The sequence below is a fragment of the Monodelphis domestica genome, chromosome 1 (genome assembly GCF_027887165.1).
Source record: "Monodelphis domestica isolate mMonDom1 chromosome 1, mMonDom1.pri, whole genome shotgun sequence".
In the NCBI taxonomy this organism is placed as follows: Eukaryota; Metazoa; Chordata; class Mammalia; order Didelphimorphia; family Didelphidae; genus Monodelphis; species Monodelphis domestica.
Window position 1 is genome coordinate 550127887 of NC_077227.1, and position 20879 is coordinate 550148765.

Below are 20879 nucleotides of genomic sequence, written 5' to 3' on the forward strand. Positions count from 1 at the left end.
AAAATGGGACCATTTTATCCTTATCTAGTCCAGGGACAGTTCTGTTCTCCATGACCTTTCTAAGATCGTTGATAGGAACTTAATTGTCCTATTTGTCTGTTTGTTCACTACCTTTAGAATAAGTTTTGAGACTAGTGACAAACCCATAAAGGACACCTACATGCTCTTTTATCATCTCTTTATTTATCTTGGTCATAAATTCCCTAGTTTGTCATATTTCATCAGCAATTTTCATTCTAAAGATTATTCTCTTCAGCAGAGAAAACAGATGCTAGTTAAGAGTTGAGTAACTTTGTCTACTTTCTGTTTTCTATTATCATTATTCCTTCAACTTTGAATAGCATTCTTATCATTTGTTAAATTCTCCTCTATTCCCAACATAATTTAAACACACATACACGTTTGAATCTGTAAACATATATGCATGCGTACACACATATTTTATTATCTTTAACTTTTCTAGACAAGTGTATCTACATTAATTCTGAGATTTAATGTTCTGGATGCTATAAATTATTGATTATTTATTCTTGTTTCCTTCTTCCATAAATTTACTTTTAAATATGTATTGGTCAATGAGGTCCCTGTGTATTCATGTCAATTTCTTTCAGTAGTTTCCTCCTTTTACCACCTCATAATAATTCTTTTTTTTATTTCTTAAGAATTCAATTCCCTAGATTTTAGTCTGTCCATCCTGAGTAGACTTAATCAGTGACATTGTAGGCAATTTCTATCACTTGATATAGCATTTTAAAATTTATAATGTACTCTTGTCAGTGCACTCATTATTACTCTTGTTTTATAAATAAGGACATAGAAGTTGAGGGGTTACATGCCCAAGGTAAAACAGCTAGAACAAAACAGAACTGTTAGTCAAAGCTATATCTCCTTAACTCTAAGTCTTTGGCTCTTCCCACTATGTATCACTGCCTTCTATAAAATCCACAGTTCTCTTATCCCATGTTTTCCACTAAACAAATAGTTGAGTTGCTATTAGCCTATGAGGTCCATGCTGAGTGTTGCAAGTAGAAAATTAAAGGTAAAAAGTAGCTTTTCATTATGTTTAAAGATACTTATTTTCCAAAAAATGCTGAAGATACACCTTTTACATACAATAGTGTAAAACTCCTTTTAATCACACACATAATAGAAGAGTAGGTCACAGGCCTATTCTGTTCATGCAAGATATAGCAAACAACAAAATACATGTTGTGGTCAGACAGGAGGTCACTAGATGGTAGGGTGAAGACAGATTATACAATGAGCCTGCAGTGGATTGGTGTGTGAGCTAGCAAGGTAGGGTCAAGTTTAGTTAGGAGTTAAAGTAGGCTGGTGTCACTGAAAGAAAAGTCATTAAATTTGGAGCTTCAGTAGGCTTTAAAGCAAAGAATGGAACTGGTCTTAGAAATTCATCTAACTCAATCCTTTCCTTTTATATTTGAGGAAATTAGGACCCAGGAAGGGGAAATGATTTTTCGAAGGTGGGTCACATAGCTATAATGAACATCAGAACTGGTGTATGCATGTGTGTGTGTTTATGTGTATGTTTGTTTGTTTGTTTGTGTGTGTGTGTGTGTGTGTGTGTGTGTGTGTGAAACAATACATAATTAACATCAGGAAGTGAGAAAAACAGAAATATGTTAGAAAAGATATGTTTGGGTTGCAGGTCAGTCTGAAGCATGGCATGGTGGTCAGGAGAAGTCAAGGGAATATGCTAGAACAAAAGTGGCAAAGCCACAGAAGACAGGTCCTACAATAGAGGAGATCTGCCCATTCTGTAAGCTTCCTGTCATAATAGGTCTTCTTTGGTTTTTGTGAGCCCTCAGTCAACCCTAGCAGAATTTGGTTTGCCCCATCTAAGTCATTTGCAATTCCTGGTTGATTTGTAAAGAAATAAGGGCAAAGGAATAAATATGAATTCTTGGTGACTAAAATTCCAACATTTGGATCCTATTCCCAAACCATTGTCATCCACCATCATCGAACATTCCTAATACTTTAGGCCAGAATGGATTTTATTGATCTTATACTTAGTTTGCCTTTATGTTGTAGGAAGCAACATAAGACGAGGAGCAAAGACAAGACTAGAGACAGAAATCATAATAATATCTAATTACCTAACAATACTCCTAACATTTTATTAAATATTAAAACATAAAACAAAGAATTCCCACAATAACAAATGAAGAAAGGCATTGACTAGGAAGGTTACTAATATAGCTTTATACATGCAAGTTGCAAAGATTCATTATCCTAAAGAATTCCTTTCAGTTTAACAACACAGCAACACTGTACACAAGAAGTTGAGCATTATTTCTTAAATCTTTATGAAGTAGTTAGTGGAGTGTATTAGAAATAACAATAGATCTAAAAATCATAGGACCTGTGTTCGAAAGATGATTCTGCTATTTACTACCTGTGTTCTTTGGAAAATCACTTTCATTCACTAGGCCTGAGTTTCTTAATATTTAAATAAAGGATTTTGCATTTAAGTCTTTCAACTCTGAATTCTATCAGACATGACTTGCTTTATTCCTGATATTTGTTGGACAGACTGAATCCCTTCAGCCCACATCATTTTCCACAAGCTATTTATTATTTCATGGGAAAATAAAATGATACAGAATTTGAATGGATCATAAGATCACAAACTGAGAACTGAAAGGACCTAAGGGGTCAGTAGTCCAGTTTACTTGTTTTATATATGAAGGAACAGAGCCTTAGAGGTAGAAAGTGACTTATCCAGGGTCATGTAGATAGCAAGTAGTAGATCTGGGATTCAAAGTTAAGACTTTGTTTGGAATTGATAGGGGATAATAATTATCTTCACATTGCAACATTTATAGCCCATTGTGTCATAAAGAATAAAGCTGTGCATTGGTGCATTGGAGTGGGGGAAGAATGGGAGAGGAAAATGGAAGAAAGCAGAACCCTTGGCTGTGTGAGTAATATAGACTTAATGACAAATTTACTTTGGGAATGGCTCCAGAAACATCCTGGGCCATAAACTTAGGAAGTAGATGTCTGGCATGTATGTCATTTAATATTTGCTTTTATGTTTAAATATGTTTTTTTTCTTATTTCTCTCAGGTACTGCTATTTCCTTTCAGCCTCTTCACTATACTTTTCTTTTTCTCAGACTATTTTTTCCATTGTTGGGATTTTTTAAAAAGAGAAGGGGGGCAGATTGCATTAGGAAAATTGCACTTTTCTTTTAAAAATTCTAGGCTTCTCAAAACCATTACATTAACACAAATATTCTCCCCACAATGCTCTGTGGATAAAAATCTTGGAACTTCATTATCTCTGAAGAAATAAAATTGTGATGACATAAAGGACAAAAAAAGAGAGATGAATTGTGATTGAAAGTAAGTTGTGGCATATTTCTAATAATGACCCATAATCTAGGAATGGCTTAAGGCATATCACTGTGAAAATTTATGATTGGAAAAATAGATTATCACTATGATGACAAGAATCAATAGATTCATATATTGAGGGCTCCACCCTGGTACCCTCAAAAATATCCAGAGACCTAAAGGAAAGCTTACAGCATATGAAGGCATAGATCTTCTGTGGAAGATTTTAGGAAACTCAAATTAATCATGGCAAAGATGAGTAAATAAGAATGAGTTTCAGTCTTCTTCATTGAATGGAGTAACCACATGAATGAGATCTCAGATCTCCTGAAAAAGGATTGATATAGGCCTTTCAAAGTCATTTGTTATACAGGCTATTGTCTAATAATCAAATATATAATAAATATTATCTCATTCTAGAATATATGACTAATTTCCCAAGTAATCACTAGATCATGACTCTAAAAGGAGGCAGATAGAAGAAATCAATAAATCATACAGAATGAAAGAACTTTATAGTTAAAAAAGAGGCTGGAGGCCATCTGGTCCAATCTATACCAGAAATGTAATCCCCACTACAACATGCTCAATAAGGGGTCATCAAGCGTCAACTCTCTTCATCTAGGAGGAATGCACCACCTCACCCATTTCAATTATGAGTAGCTCTAATTTTTAGAAACATTTTCCTGATATTGTCAAAATTTCCTTCTTTTCAATCTGTACCTACTATTCCTAGTTCTGTCCCTTGGTGCCAAATAGCACAAACTGAACCTCTCATTTACATGATAGTTAATAAATATTTACTAAGCATCTCTAACATTCTCTGCATTGTTATAAACTACAGACACATACAGAGAAATATATGGCATATATATGTCACGCTATGAAGAATCTTAGAGGATACATCAGAAAATGAGACTAACATATATGAAATAGTTATAGAACATTTAAATGCTAACTTTGAAGTAGTGTTAATTAGTCAACATTTATTAAATGCCTTCTATAAGTCCAGTACTATGCTTGACTCCAACAATACAAAGGAAAAAAAAAACAAAATAATCTCTTCCCTCAAAGGGTTTAGAAACTATCTAAGGATACCAAATGTGTTTGTTATATGTAAAGTATGATAAATAAAAATTGATGGGGGCAGGAGTAGCTGAGAAGATTCATAAAGGTCTCATGTAGCAAGTGGAATTTGAGCTAAACATTAAAGGAAATTGAGGATTCTAAGGGGCTGAGGTGAGGAGGAATTGTTCCAAGCCCAAGAATAGAAATGATACATAAAATATCATGAATGATGATTATCAAGGAGGTTAGTTTGGCTCTATATAATGGAAATTCAAAGAGGGAAGTAATTAGGGTGAACTCTTTTAGAAAGGAAATATTACTTGTCTATGTTGTGTATTCTTGAAGAGTTTTTATCATCAAGTAGGAGAAAATGGTTTAAAAACTTATAGATAGACTCCCTATGCATAATGTTAAGGGACCCATTAAGTGACCCTGGGGATATAGGGAACCCTTTTATTAAACTTCTGAACCTTTTGGTCTATAATATGTTTAGGTACAATATTTCTTCAGCCTCTACAATCTCTTTTCTTATCATTTTTCATACTCTTCATTCCCCAACTAGAGCTAGAAGTGAAAACCTCATTCTTATGACCCTGGTCTGTAATTGGTGAAAAGTTAATTTATATTGCATTATTTGGGATCCTACTATGGCACTTTAAAACTATAAGTTTTTCACCACATCCACTTTCCATCTCTATTTAGAAAAATAGTAATCAACACACTACTTGTCCTATTAATGACATCAATCAGTTGTCTTATGGCACCTACATTTTCTCTGCCTTCTATGTCCAAAACACTTTTTTCCTGTTCACTAGTCCTCTGCACTTCTTCCACTATCAGAATGTAAGCTCCTTGAAGGCAAAGGGCTGCCTTGCATTTGTACTGATTGCTTGCATTTGTATGGCACATAGAAGTACTTAATGCTTTTTCATACATCCATTCATTCATTCATAACACCATCTTTTGGAATGATTTATATATATATTATGTACATATAATATGTACATAATTTTTATATATATGTATAAATGGTTTCCACACTCTTGTGTAATAATGTAATAATGATTTTCTAAATAAAAGTGGCTTATATGGCACTAAAGCAATAGTTTTAATCTAATCTGTTTGTTATACTGACAGTCTGACAATTCTGTCATGCAACAACCTTCTGGGTCTCTTCCTGTCCCCTAACCCCATACTACTTAGAATTCTGCTGACAAATAATGAAGGTTATTTCAGGTAAAGTCTGGGATATTATGGTGAAATAATGATATGCCAAAAGGAGAATTTCTCTTCACTTAAGAAGCCAAGTTCCAGTTCTCCGTGGTGAGAATGTAGAATCAAGTAAGCAAGTTAAAAATCTTGATGCTTTCATAAACATGTAGAGAGAATCTTGTACATGCTCAGACTCACATATATAAAGACATTCTAAATATCAGGAAATTTATTCTCTTACAAAGAAAATATATGTAGATTTTTTCCTAAGGAACAGGAAGTGTCCTTAAGTTAAAAGACATTGATCTGTCATTAGGCAGCATGATCCAAGGGCATGTCCTATGATCACAGATGTGGTTTCTTTTTGCATTAGCCAATGCACACCATACATCAAGCCACTTAATGCCTGGGATTTATTTTCTTTGTTCTAATTTTAAAGGTATATCCATTGGAAATGGCTGCATAGACCAAATTTTTCTCTCTAGCAACACAAGGATTAAAGTAGTCAGGTCATGAGTCTGAAAGGTATCTAGCATTTTTTTAACATAGAGAATATATATGTGGAATAAATTGCCAAGGGCAGCAAAAAGCATATTATAAATAATTGAAGTAGGGATTAGATAAATATTTGGAGGAAACATATTGTTGTAGTCTAATTGCTAACTTCAAGGAGATATTAGACCTAGATGGGTAATAACCACCACCCTACCCCATCCCCCATCTCAGCTTTCCTGAGATGATATTATCATGCAGTCTTTTAGAGCAGTTGATTTCAATTTTTATTTCTTAAATTGGATTGTATTAAGTGCAACTAAAAGGGAACTGAAAAATGTAGACTGCAATGTTACTCCATTGTGGTGTGTTGTGGCTCTATGATTCATTCTTTCCCCCCTAGACATTATTTCTCTTAAGCTGGTCGAGTACCAGCATTCTCAGCCCTGAAAAACTCAGAGGGCTGGGAAGAGGGAATATAAATGCTTCGCTGGAGCCAGACTAGGGCTGGGGCAGTTGCTGTCAATAAATTGAGGTTGAAATACATTGACAGTATGGTGGGGGAGGTGTTCTTCAATGCTGCAAATCCCAGGAATACCTTATCTTGGGAATAAAGGATTAGACTCTATGTTCATCAACATAATAGTTTCCTGTTTCAGTGAGAGACAGCTACAGCTTCAGGTAACCAAAACAGTATGCCTGTGTAGGTATATTGGCATGTGTGCATGTATCTATACATGCATATGTGCACGTATGTATGCTCCTCTATGTGAATACATGTGCATATATAATAAATGTATAGCATAATTTGTATTTACATGGAAAAAATGTGTGTAAAATGTTCATGTAAATCTGTTTTGAAATTTGTTGCTTAGAATTGGCTAGATCCCTCCATGTTATAAAATTACATTTAGACTTTATTTTAGCTTATAGAACTGAACCTATTGCTGTTTTTGGCTAATTATCATTTAGAAGATGAAGGAATACATTTTTATTTTATAAATATCTTTAATTTTTTGGAAATATTGCTTAAACTAATGGCAAAATATGTTTAAAAATCCCAAATGACATTCTTTCATTAATTGATTTAAGCATCATTCACTTCCATGCACATTTTACTTCTGCTTACTTTTATGTGAACGTCTTGTCCTTTATAAAATAGAAACAAATCCCACTGAAGTAGAGTATGTATCACAGTTGAATGACCATTTTGGACTGTGATCTTTTACTCCATAGTGATCACATAAACCCTGGAGAACTGTCCTTAAATAGTATAGCTGACTGTCTGGGGAAACTCAGTCTCAAGCCTCCTAGAGACAAGAAAATACAAGCTACCATTTTTTTCCCACAGACTGTAAATGATTCCCAGTCTTTGCTCCATAGAACATCCGATTCAGTGCCCAATCAGCTGAAAAAGCTGCACAGACGTCATTACTTGTGTGCATGTGTGTGAGTGTGTGTGTGTGTGTGTGTGTGTGAGAGAGAGAGAGAGAGAGAGAGAGAGAGAGAGAGAGGAAGGGAGGGAGGGAGGGAGGGAAGGAGGGAATGAGGGAGGGAGGGAGAGACAGAGAGAGGGTGGAGGAAGAGAGAGAAAAAAGGGGCAGAGAGAGAGAGAGAGAGAGAGAGAGAGAGAGAGAGAGAGAGAGAGAGAGAGAGAGAAAGGGAGAGAGAGAGAGAGAGAGAGAGAGAGAGAGAGAGAGAGAGAGAGAGAGAGAGAGAGAGAGAGAGAGAGAGCACAGTCAACTGCAGCTCCTTTGCCGAGTAAAGAATCCATGAGAGCAGTTCTATTGATTTCTGATTCACACTGCAGGAACAGAGCTAGAGTGCAGGAGAAAAGAGTCATGTCTTAGAAATTGGAATTAACTAAAGGCAAATAAAAAGGCATATGGGTGTGTTCCGATCTTTATAATCAGCTCTTTGTTTCAGAAGCAAAACTAAATGATGGTTCTAGAAAGCTAATCTGATAGCATGCTTACCTCTGAAAGGAGCACTGTACAGGAAGTACTGAACTATATGGAAATCTGTTAATTATCTGTCATAAAAGTAAAATAGTTCCACTTTTAAAACTGTTTTTGTATGCTAGCTGAATACCAATGCAGTATTGAATAAGCACCTAAGAAAATTCACAGGAAGATTTTTAAAAATACAGTTCAAGAAAGAGTGTTTCACATGTAAGTTGAGGTTGCTTTCTTTTTAAATATGATTTTAAAAAATATTGCATCATGTGAATCCTGACTGTTCTTACTTTTGTGCTGTTCCATTTTTGAAGCACCAGCATCACGATGGCAAGTGCTTGAAATGGAAACCATTTTTGCCTAGACTGCTCTTCCCAGGCTTCGATGGAGTGTATGTGAGGTTGAAAGCTGGAATTTTTCTTTCGTGGTCTGTTGCCTGTGATTTGGTAGGAGATTGTTGCATCTCATGTGTTTAAATGTTGTCTTGGTCTTTCAGCCAGCTTGCATCTGTGAAGAAACCCTCCCTACCCCCCTATATTCCTCCCTCCCCACTAGTGGAAAGACTGAACTAAGTGCAGTTTTCACAATTATGGCATGTCATTCAGGCAGTCTAAGTGTGAGCAAAAAAAAAATATAAGTACCCCCCACCCCCTACCCCAGTACCATTATATTTTTGAGGGGAAAAGATGGTGATACCTTTTTTAAAAAACGAAAGGCAGTAAGCCATTATTAGCAAGAGCTATATTGAGCATGCTTGCCAGACAGGCAGCAAAGCTCAGCTCTAGTTCCGCCCAGACATGTGCCTTGCCATTTTCATTTTAATCAGTCTGCTCAGGATGGCTGCTGATTCATTTTGCAGGATGGCCCCCTGGGAGCCAAGGTGGAAGCCTGAGGCGAGCTGCTATTGCATCAATGCAGGGCACCACATCAGAGGAGGGAGTGTAAGGGGGATAGAAAGAGTAAGAGAGAAAAGACCCCAGCACACCAAGATTGCTATTAGAAAAATCCTTCATGAAATATAATGTGTTAGATAAAACATAATAAAAAAAGTACAGGATAAATTCTTCACGTTGTCTTCCCCTTCTCCTGTCCTTCCCCTCAATCCCTGTTCCCCAACAGTGGTCTGGAATTCCATTTTTTCCCTTCATGGTCACTGTAAAATAAAATATAGTTCTTTATTTACCTGATAACTAGCTGGGGTGGTATACCTGATTTAGCTGGAGACTTTGATTTGTGGGATTGACAACCTTATTATGCAGTGAGCTTATTATTGATATTATTCTGCTCTCGGTTGCCATGGCCACCTTGTGAGAGACATTCAATTTTCTCTCTTCCATCATCATTATCTATGAGGCCATCTGTTGTGGAAAATGAATTCAGCCTCATTTGCATGACTGATAAGCAAATTTTTTTTTTTTTATCTATTTAACAGAAGGTCATATGCCGGGGATTTGGAGCTGCTGAAAAAAATGTGGAAAAAAAAGCATATCGAGAGGATGAGTGGGAGTGCGTGCATTAGAGGATGTATGTGGAAGTAAAACAGATCCCTTAGGCCTGCTAGCCTATCGTGCTGCATTTGTCATTCCTGCCCGGGCGACATTTTTTTTTTCCCTTAAGCTTCTGCACACTAAACAGAGGGAGAGAGCTTTCCCCTGCACTCTTCTTGAAGTCCCCCTGCTTTTTACTCAGTTTTGGTGGGTGTATTTTAATTTTTTAATCCCTGGAATGTGGGGTATCATTTTAATATTCACAGAAGAAAAAAGAACAGCCTTTCTGGGTCTCGGTGGTATGCTTTATTACTCGTCATCCTTTCAAAGTTGTAGTGGAGAAGGGTTCTCTCTTGATTTGTCATGTAAGCCAATGCAGTTATGAACGATTGAACTTGTATTTAACTTACTGTGGGATATGAGGGCTTTTGTGAGGTGTGTGTGTTTGTGTGTGTGTGTATGTGTGTGTGTGTGTGCCTGTGTGTGTCTATGCTATCTGATAGTTTAAATCTTGAACTTAAATGGGAGAGGTTTTGTTCTATAGATTTTAATGAGTTGGTGCTGAAATGTCCATTGTTTTATCTTTCAAAGTTGTTGTTGTTTTTTTTTATCATAGCTGGTTAGTTGAAATGTTTGTAGGTTACAGCAGTATTAGTAATCCACTAAAGTCCTTCTTTTAAACTGAGCAGACACTGGGTTGCATGAATTAAGCATGGCATTGTTTATGAAAAACTTGCTGCATGTACAGTTTAGTACTGGATAACATAAAGATGCTAAAACAAAAACTTCCCAGAAAAAATTATATTTCAAATAAAACAGATTTATTTCTTTAAAAAGAACTAGTTTCTATTATGGATAATAGTATATATGTAGTGAAGAAAATTAATTTGCATTGTTCAAACTTAGGAACTGAAATAAAAGCTTATTTTAAAAATAGAACATTTAAGTATAGAATTTAGAATAGTCTGAGATGGCATTTCATTTATATTGCTGTAATTAAAAAATATTGCTATTGAACTTACTATGTCAAAACTTCAAGCTGCATACTTTAACTTCTACATAGTTCAAAATGAACTAACAAAGCTTCAAACAAATACCATAGTAGCTACCAAGAAAAAAAATCAGTGAAGCTTTCAAATTTAGCAATAACTTATGAAGAGTTACCTCAGAGTAATTATTAGATAACCTATTAGAATTAGATTTTTCATAACAAAATATTTTGATGTTGTTTTTATTTCCCACTGACCAAGATTAAACTTCAAATGACCCAAAAAAATCCTTATAGTTAACACAGACTTAAACACTAGTAAGAGAGACACCAAAGGCAATAGGAATTCTTTCTTTCAAATATTCAACATCCAGTACTCAAGTACTATTTCCTTAATTTTATCTTAAAGAGATATCATTGTGATTATCTTAAAGATGAAAAGTAATTTTATAAAATATTTTAATTTATTTTTGAAAGACTTACAAGTATAATTGACCTACAGAGTTTCAAGATTTTGGGGACCCCATGTCTGAGTTGTTTAAATAATTGCCCTTGTAATAGTGAAACATTGCTGAGCTCTGAATTTCTGATGAAAAGAAGTTTTGTTTCTACTAATTGACCTAGATGTGAAAGTATCAGATTCAGTCACATTAACAGACCTAAAAAGCATTAAAATTTCTGAAAATTTCTACCATAACAGAATTTTGTTTAAGAAACAAGATCACAATGCCTTTTTAACATTTGAATGCCAAGATTTTTTTCCCAAGTTATATACCCAAAAAGTATAATTTCCCTTTAATAGACTTCTGACAAGCAGTAGCAATTAAGTAATCACTCTCCCTAGCACCTAACCTTTTTTTTTTCTTTTGCTTCAGCCATATTTTGTATTGCAGGTAGACTTTTAAATGAATAAGTTGGATTTCATAACTGAATTCACACTTTAAAAGTCCACTACAGTAAAACTTAGAAAATTTTGATGATAGTTTCCTTTAAAGGCCTGTAGCTGAAACCTCTAAGCAAAGTAGAAGTTTTTACCTTCTGTTTATTATCAAATTGTTTCAAGGGTTTGTAAAGGGAAATTGCCAACTTTTCAAAAGCCTAGGAGATAGTACTGTGGATTTTCTTTCCCCTCCCTGCCCCCCTCCCCCCAAAAAAAGTTAATTACCAAGCTTGGTTGGATTCCTCCTTGCCACCCTGACATTTGACTGCTGCTAATTCACTGATTAATCTCATTAATGTGATTATAGTAGGATTTGGAGTTGGCTGCCATTGTTCTGTAGACAGTGCTATTCAGCCTGAACACTTGCCACCTCATTCAGTTTTGCTGTGATTTTTCAAAGGCTGGTGGAGTGAGCTATTGTGAAAGAGGTTTCTCTGCCTTTCCCTTTCAGCACCGGGAGCTGTCCGCTGCTGATAGCAATTACATTCAGCAGTGACTGACTTCCTACTAGTTTACTGGCAATGTGAAAATGGCTTACTTTCATCACCTTAATGATTCTGCTCATTGAGGTAAAAGCAAGAGGAGGTTTTAATGGTCACAGTTAGACATTTTGAAGATGTTGGAAGAAAAAATACTATATATATAAAATTTGTTACTTTTTATGTGTGTATGTATATTATATATATATATATATATATATATATGATTTTTTAAAAAAATTATAAAGGGCCCAATCTGTCCTTGTATTGAATTTCATTTTTTTCTTCCAAAGTCATGAAAATGTTGTATCTATAATAAATACCTTTATGCATTTTTGTATGTATCATGAAAAATATATTCACACAATAGTTTCAATTGCCCTCCCTTTTTTAATGAGACTCATTTTGTATGATCCACTATTACTTAGTTCCATCTAAAGATATTAAGTACACATAACCTCTTAATTTCAACTTTAAGTTATATTTATATCATCCAGAAGTATTATATTTTATTATGTACACATGTTTTTCTGATAAACATCTATTTTAAAGGGATCTGACTTTAGGTGAAAAGGAATAAACATTAGGGCCTAGTAACTTGTGCCCACGTGTGAATGTGGTGAAATTATTTTACATGCAATTCACACATATATTGTATGTGATTATACAAAATTTTAAACACATAGATATAACTTTGGGGGAAAGCATACTACCTTTTTATCTTTCCTATTAATTATCTTTTCCCATTCCTTTTGATAATTTTTAATCCCTCTCTTTGTCCAAAGTGTTTACATTTGAAAACTTGATATTATACTTGCAGAATCATTTTATTTCTGGATGCTTTACATGAAGATGCTGTGTGGAATTTCTGAATACCCCAAGAAAGCTCTATTGTGAAAGTGAACATTTTAAAAAGTTCTCCAGTAAATTAAAAATACATTTAATCCTTAGCAAATAATAGTTTACATGTATATGTGTTAATATGCTAAAATAATATACTTCCAAGTATCTTGCAAGAATTAAACAATAGAATTAATATATTTTCAACAAATTCTACTAATTAAGGTATTTTCCAGAGTTATGAGAAATAAATTGGTAGTTCCCTCTTTAAATTAAAATTAAAATATAAACATGAAGGTTTTTTGGAGTGACATGGAACAAAATATTTCAAACATACTCTTAGTCTGTTTTTTCAGTGTAAATTTAAAATAACTTTGAGTTCATTTTGTTTTGTTTTTTTAATGGTCACCATCATGGGGGGGGGGAGGCAATTCAAGTTTCATTTGCTAGATTTTTCCCTTAAAATCCAGGAGCATAATTTAGAATTGATAACCAAATTATAAGATGAATGTAGTACTTTTCCCTAAGTTATACAACTGAAGTTAAACCCCACCAGAAATGCTCCCAGGAAGAAAATGAAGTGACAGTTTTGAAAGGAGAGATTAATTATATTTTACTGAAATGATAATTTGAAGGAATGAGTATATGCATTTACTTCTTTTTTTTCAATTATTTGAAAACATGGCCTCTACTGAATACTTTTTTAACCACGTGGAGGGGGAAACATGTGGAGTATCTTGAAGTCTAGTGGGAGAAAGTAAAGAAGAAGATAGAATAGGATCAGATAGTTAAAATGAAAAAAAAAACATTCTTCCACGGGCCAGGGTTAAGCTTAATTTTTTTTTCAGTTTCCTTATTTTTATTGTATACTTTCTTGCTGTGTTTGAGTTGGGGGGAGGGGAATAGGGATGGTTAATAAATATCCATTCTTTAACCATAATAATTATAAATCATACATTCTAAGAATCCAGATATAAAACGTTTGAAAGTATCATAAGGTCTCAATAATACATATATGTAACATATAAAATTAAAATTAAGTGCTTTGAAAAGGACCCTTCTAAAAGTAAATATATCTATCTATATAGTCTAGCCAAATGTAACATTATGGTGATATTTCACCCACAACATTGATTTCTAGCATTTTATTTTTGAAGTAATTTTCCTTATGATTTTTGGTTTTTAGTTATTTTCTAGCAACCCCTAACATCTTAAAAATCATTTGGTGTCAAATAGTTTTCCTTTATAAAGAAAAAAAAGTTCAGTTATGGAGTATTATTTATGTCTGTTCTTATGTCTATCTTTTTGTGCTGTATCTTTCCCTCTAACTCCTCATGAGGCTCTCTGTGTATGGATCTCCCTCTGTCACACCTGCATTGTTTAAGGGCACACAATGATTTTTTCTATGCATCTTTCCACAATTCAACTGTTTGTGGCTTCACCATCCTAATGAGTCTTTAGGGTATCCACAGAAGTAATCAGAGATGGCAGAAATAATTTTAAACCAGGTGTTGTAAAAGTAGAAGGAAAAATAGAATTACTTGTTTACAACTTAAAAACATACTTCAAATATAGGTGAGCTAGGTTTTTATATGTTGAGAAATCTGTAAATTGTTTCTGTGTTTTAATTCCTCTCAGAGATTATTAGAAAAGTTAGGGGTAGAGTGGGAAATGTTTTGTTCTGAGATGGTGGGTTCTGTCTAAGATATAGGAGCTTTTCTTGTTTCCAGACTGCAGTGATTTTTGGCAATGCTACATGGGAAGGGAATTGTAACCTCTGTAGTAACCAATATGTCTGGTCTCAACATGTCAGGCAACAGGCTTGGTCTTTAGAGGGATTACCTTTGAGTGCTGGGATAAGGTGTTCTTGGTAACTTCCTACTTCTCTGTCAGCCCTCACTGCCTCACCAAGGAAACAGGAGTCAGCATTGTCTTCCATGGAAAACCTGCAGTGGTTTATCAACAGTAGTGGTACTTGCTGAGAACATCACTGTAGACAGCAAGCTAAGTGAGAGAGGTAGTAAGAGGTAGGAGGATAACTAGAATGGGGATAAATAGGAAATGAAAGAAATGAGTGTGAGATTCTCTTCATGTCAGAAATAAGCCTGCATGTCTGGAGAAACAGCCTGTTAAGGAGGGCTTTGCTTGATGGTTAACAACTGCTCTACAAAAAGGTACACTCTTTTCATATTTTTTTAATGCTAAGATAAGATCTGCTCAGCTGTTAGACTTGGATTCTGGCACTTAAGGTAGTATAAGTGGTCTCCAATTTTCTTTTACGTACTTTAATCAATAGTTTTTGTTGTTGTTGTTGTTGTTTTGCTTATTATTTCCTCTTCTGTCCTGGAGATGATCATGAGCTTGTTTGGATACCTTAAATTCTAATTCTGACTTTAAATTTTAAAATTGTTCACAAAATCTCGTGTTTTGGGACATATATGAAACAACGAAGCCTTTCTAAATAAAGTCAGAGAGATTCCAGTATCACAGCTTTGTAACGTGCTAGAGATGTCTGTCTGCATGCTGCTTGGAGTTGTTGCTAAACAAGAGTCGGGATGTATTAAAGGCTAGTTACAATGGGGGAGGGGTGGGAGGTGTTACCATAGCCTTTATGATTTAATGTAGCCTTTCATGATGGTGTATAACCGAGAGATTTATAAAAAGAGTAGCATGGGCATGGTGTGAGTGGTAAAAGCAAACCTATATTGCTTATCTTGAGAAACCATTTAAAAATAAGCACTTTTTTGTTTTTACTGGGAAAATGCTAATGGAAGTCATATATCATTGTTTTTCTTTGAATTTTGGAGATCTTATTTGGGCTTGCCTCTCTAAATAAAAGTTTCCTGCTTCTTCTGCAGGCTGGTTGATCATGTTTTCAGCTATATAAACCCTCCTTGTCTTTCTCAGTGAAATAGTTTCATTCCTTTTGTCTGCAAATAAAATTTGAAAATATATAATGAAGCAGACTAGAGTGAAGTAGGCAACCTGAAAGAGGTTTGAAGAATCAGTTAGAGTTAACTCTTTAGGAGCTGTTCCCTCATTATAAAAGAGAGAGAGAGAGAGAGAGATTTGGTTGGTTTGTTTTTTAACTCATAGTGGTTTGTTTGTTTGTTTAAGAAAATGATTTTAAAATATTATAGGTTCTGCTGATTTGTATAAAGTTTCTTTTGCTACAGCATGATTTTACCATAGCTTCACTGACAGAAGAAGTATTTTTAGATCTATCACCTAGTCGGTAGCTGTTAACAGCCTGACTGTGGTATTTACAGTTCCCATCTATTACATTAAATACAGCACTGCACATGATACACATTCTGCTCTGGAGATTTAGGGGCCTGTGGGTACAATGTAAGAAGCATACAGCATACATCCCCAATCTTGTCTGATTGTACTGCAAGCCTAATAAACAGGAGGGTTAGAAATGATTGGTTTCATCCAAAGCTAGAGCTTGAAAAATACCTAGCTCAGCGGTGAAGTTCTCTCCCTCCTGTTAGGACTGGGGGAAATGGATATGTTTTGTATTGCTTAAAGGATGCAGACTGAGACAGGGTAAGTCAGCAATATGCTACTGGTGTGATTCTGCTGCAGTAATGTGGTCTCTAAGGGAAGTTGTGCTCGATGCACGCAGCCCAGCCAGGCTTTCTGTAACCCCATTGCCTGTCTGACTGCCGCTTCTCCATGGAGGTTGCACTGTAGCCATCAGCCAGAGCGCGGCACGCATGCCCATCTTTTCTGTCGTTTAGTGGTGTCAACTTATTAATTTCCATCTTCAACTACAGGCCCGTTAGTTTCCTGTCTAAAAGCATTATTACTTTTGTCCATGTGGCAAAATAATTAGCATACAGATGAGAAGTGATCCTGTGCCTGAGCTCCGATAGAAGGAGAAGATGTGCAGTGAAAAGTTGATTGGATGAATGGAGAACAAATGGTGGGCGTTCAAAAGCGTTAGAAGAGTTTTGTAGTCATGGAGCAGGTTTGTGAATTTCCTGGGCGAATCTCTTAAGATGGAAGGAAGGCAGGCAGGAAGGCAGGGGTGGCTGGGGTTGAAATGATTGCCTGTCAGTCCGTGGCCTAGTTGAAGGTGCAAAATTGGACTCCACGCGGGGATAATTCATTTGGACTACTTTTGCTTTGCAATTCTTCAGCTTTCTATTTGATATCCCCTCCAGGTAAATATGTGATGTTTGCCCTGTTGTTTTCAGAACAGTTTGCTCCTCCTTACAAAGTAGAACAAAGTTCAACTCTTTTGGTCAGTAACAAAAGCAAAGCTGTTTGTTGCAGGTTTGGCTTGAGCTGTTCTGCACATCTTCCTGGACATATGTCTAGAGTGCAGATTAACTGTTTAGTGATTGTCATTTTCAGAAATTTGAAGCAGCCATTATTAAATGGGTTTCATTAATATTTTGCTGGGACAGCATTATCCAAACTAGTAAAACTACTAAATGTTGTTTTTTTTTTTTTCTGTGACAACACAGAAGTCCCTAATTTAGTTTGGAATATGTGTCTATGGGTATATGCATGTATATGTGTTTGTATGTATATATATATATTTGAGTGTATATTCTTTCTTGGCTGGATGATTGGGAGGTTTTTTCACCAATTTTATTGGCTGCTGGTGATCAGAAACAAACCAAAGTTTTTATTGATCTCTAAAATCTGTAGTTTGCAAATAAAATTTGCATGAACTAAGTCTGTAGTACTAACTTATTTGTAAAATAACAGAGAATTTCCATTTTCATTAAATTTGATCATTTTGGAAACTCGTTTTTAAGAGTGTCAGAACAGGTTGATGGAATCCAAAATTTCTATTGTCATCCAATGGCACACATTTCTTATATAATTCTGTTGCTGTATGCCCTGCAACATGGGTGTTTTAATATTTAGTTGGAGATAGTTCCATGTCTGAGACAACATTTGTGAACAATTTTATCCTGTTTTAATGGTTCTTAATCTCCTTAAAAAAAACCCTGAGATTTTGATTTCAACTGACCTAATTTTATAACTGCTGTTAAGGTTGAGGCTAAGTAGAAATTATTATCCTTTAATTGTCTTTACATAGTTTTCATACTGCTTCAGATCTAGTAGATGATTTGCTTTAATTCTGGAGGGAGGGAGGGAGTGAAGAATAGGTTGTTAAGAGTTTCTTGACTTTATTTTTTAATGTTTTGGAGAATAACAGTAAATATTTCATAAGAAATATAACTTTTGAGGGGGGATTTCTTTTTTTTAACTATGAATTCAGCAAAGAAAGGCAAATTACTAGCACATTTTTTAGAAGTCCATGGTATAGGATTGAGCTGTTAACCCTTTGGTGGGAAGATGTTCTCAGTTTATTACTATTGTCATTATTATTTTATCATTTTCCATGTTTTTCCAGTCTCTGAATACTATCATTGAACTCGTTTGCATAATGGGTGAGTTTTCTATCTCTCATGTTTGTTCCTATATTTATATATGCTAAAACCTATGCATTTCTTTTTTATTTTCAAATTTGTTGATCAAAACCAAAGAAATAATATTTGAATGTTTATTATTTTTCTTGAGATGTGAAGTAGAAATATAAAAATACAACATTCTCTTAAGAGCTCTGAACTAGAGAAAAGTATCTTATCTTATGCATCTCTTTCATTGTTCCACTCATTCTCTATTAATGCAACCAAATAAGTGATTTTTAAGACTGGTTTAGTTTTCTGATAGTTTGCAACTTTTTTAGGGTAAAATGTTCCTTATTTGACTCAAGGTATAAGCACCCACTTATTAGAAGAAGGCAAATACTTAAGAGCTACCTATCCATAATGCTTTCTTTGTGTTTGGCTGCTTTACAGAGGTATATTCCAACCTTTTTCAAGGGGCCAGAATTATGTCAGATTAGTTTCCAGTTGACAGACTTACTTCATACCACTATCTGTCACTGTAGTTTTCAAGTATTGGAGTTGAGCTATGTTTGCATTCAAAGACAATTAAGCCTTTCAGAGCTAAACATATGTCAATGGGTGTTTTGCTCCCTTTATGCAAGATGGGATTGATCTAAGACATTTTTCTATATCAATTCTGAGGCTGCATTTCAAGTTTTCAATGAAAAAAAAACTTTTCTTTCTGCATGCATTTTGAGACAACCAAGGAGACTTTTTTGTCGTTTTAAATATGCTGCAAAAATTGTGTCATCCTTAGAATTAATGAGGAGAAAAAGAATACACTGAGGTTCTTCATTATTTTGTATCTTTGGAGCTACACAAACAATTTGGGTAAAAATCTACCACTTTTATGATGTTGATGTTGCTAGAACAAGAACTACATGTAATTTTTTTAAAGTTACAAATGTCTTTTGACTTTACTTTAATCAAAATTGTATTCTCTCACATATTTTTCACTGCCGGGTACTGTAATTAGTCTCTTGGAAGCTTTTTCTGAGGCTTTGTTTTTCAAGGTGCAAGTGAAGTGTTCACAGCAACTGTGCTGCTTCTGAGTCACCAAGTGAATGTGTAAACTGGCTACATAAGCTTTAAATGTATTTATGAACCCATATTACTAGAGTTCAAGGGAACTCCATGACTTGGTGACTTACTTTACCAAAAGTTCAAATGCTCAAGGAGTTGCATTTATCCTAAAGAGAATTGCTTCCAAAATTTAAAGGTTTTGCTTGTGAGATTTGCAGATCTGGAAACTTCTCTAAATTCCCTGAATTAAAATTTTAAGTTAGGGGGAGGGAAGCCCAATTAATACATTGAAATATATTTTCATTGTAGAATTCCTTTCTTGAGAACTGTTTTGACTAGAACTATCATGGTACTATCTCACCCCAAGTATCAGAGCAGCAGGCTTTAATGACAATGAAGGGGAGAGGGAAGGATGAAAAGTCAGGATTCCTGAACCATTCCAATGGTTCACACATCATTGGGCCACAAAAAAACAAAGGCAGCCCTTACAGGTTGACTTTCAATTGGACCATATCTCATATTCCTTGTGCCATGTACTGTCTCTGTCTGATACATCTGAACAGAAGCTGCAGACACTGAGCTGAGTATTGTCGCCATGAAACAATGCTAGCTCGCCAGCCTGGTTGTGGGAATAATCAAGGCTGGAGGGCACCCCATAGAGAGCCATCAAATCAGGTCTGCTGTGGAACTGTCTGGTAGATTGTGAACATTCAGGAATCAATGTTGCATCTGCTAGGAGACCCTTTGGTTCACTGAAACTCCTACCCGCCTAATGCATCTGGGCAAGGGGTTTTCAGAAACCAGTTTCCTTCAGGATAAATTTAATATGTCTTGAGGGCTAGGCATAAGCAAATTGATTCTAGCTCTGCACTAGCAAAACTCATAAACATCTGTAAGATCACAGCTTTTCAACAACCCCAACATTGGGGGCTATAATTTTGTGAAATATTCTGAGCCTACTCTTCTCATACCTCATGCCAGCATGGCATTTTTTAATTAGGAAGTTGATTAAAAAGGGCACAGTATACCATGAATGTATGTTCATTTGGCAACCATCCAGCTGTTCATTGTCTGGGTCCATGGAAAGTGCTGCTCATCACTAGTTGCAGGAAAAGAAGAAAAAATCAGAATACAGCTGAGAGATGATGTTAGAAACATGGTTGATGTCTGGTTTCTATATGGCAAGTCTATAGATGGATGCATTCAACATGAGAAATGGAATTCAGTCTCATTTTGCAGATGACTTGTTAATATTTGGGAGTTGAACTATTCAAATTAGAAAATACTTTTGCCCTCCTTTCCTGGGAATGATATAAAGGTAAAAACATTTGGGTGTCTCTGGGCTCAAGCTTATTGCTTGTAGTCCACTCCCATTATATCTTGTAGAAGTGGGCAAAGTAACAGTGCTTATTTTGATAAATACTCTTAATTGTTTACCACATAAGTGACTAGTATTGTTTCATGTTTTTCTTTCCCAGGGAAATCCCTCTCTCCACTAGCTGTGAGTAAGAACTTGAAGGATATTATCAGAGGAATAAAATTTTATGCCTAATTGTAGTGTTCCTCTGGCTAATGTGGTGTGAATAAGTACCATGTTATAGCATTTAACCCTGTCCATCCTT

General features: G+C 35.2%; 1 protein-coding gene and 1 long non-coding RNA gene across 27 annotated transcripts in view; one reads left to right on the forward strand and one right to left on the reverse strand.

Annotated features, from left to right (window-relative positions):
• Positions 1-20879, reverse strand: part of LOC130456523 (uncharacterized) — a 62069-nt gene that overhangs the window by 10923 nt on the left and 30267 nt on the right. The window lies entirely within an intron of this gene.
• The window catches only part of MYT1L (myelin transcription factor 1 like), a 730943-nt gene continuing 717809 nt past the window's right edge, over positions 7746-20879 (forward strand). For 3 of the 26 annotated variants that reach the window (XM_056813367.1, XM_007476190.3, XM_056813360.1), the window contains exon 1: positions 9499-9780. The gene's annotated coding sequence lies outside the window, so the exon portion shown is untranslated. Of the gene's footprint in view, positions 8303-9406; positions 9939-14171; positions 14995-15988; positions 16990-18197; positions 18235-20879 lie in introns of those variants that run through there. The other 23 variants (XM_056813364.1, XM_056813378.1, XM_056813359.1 and 20 more) reach the window with 17 other exon arrangements.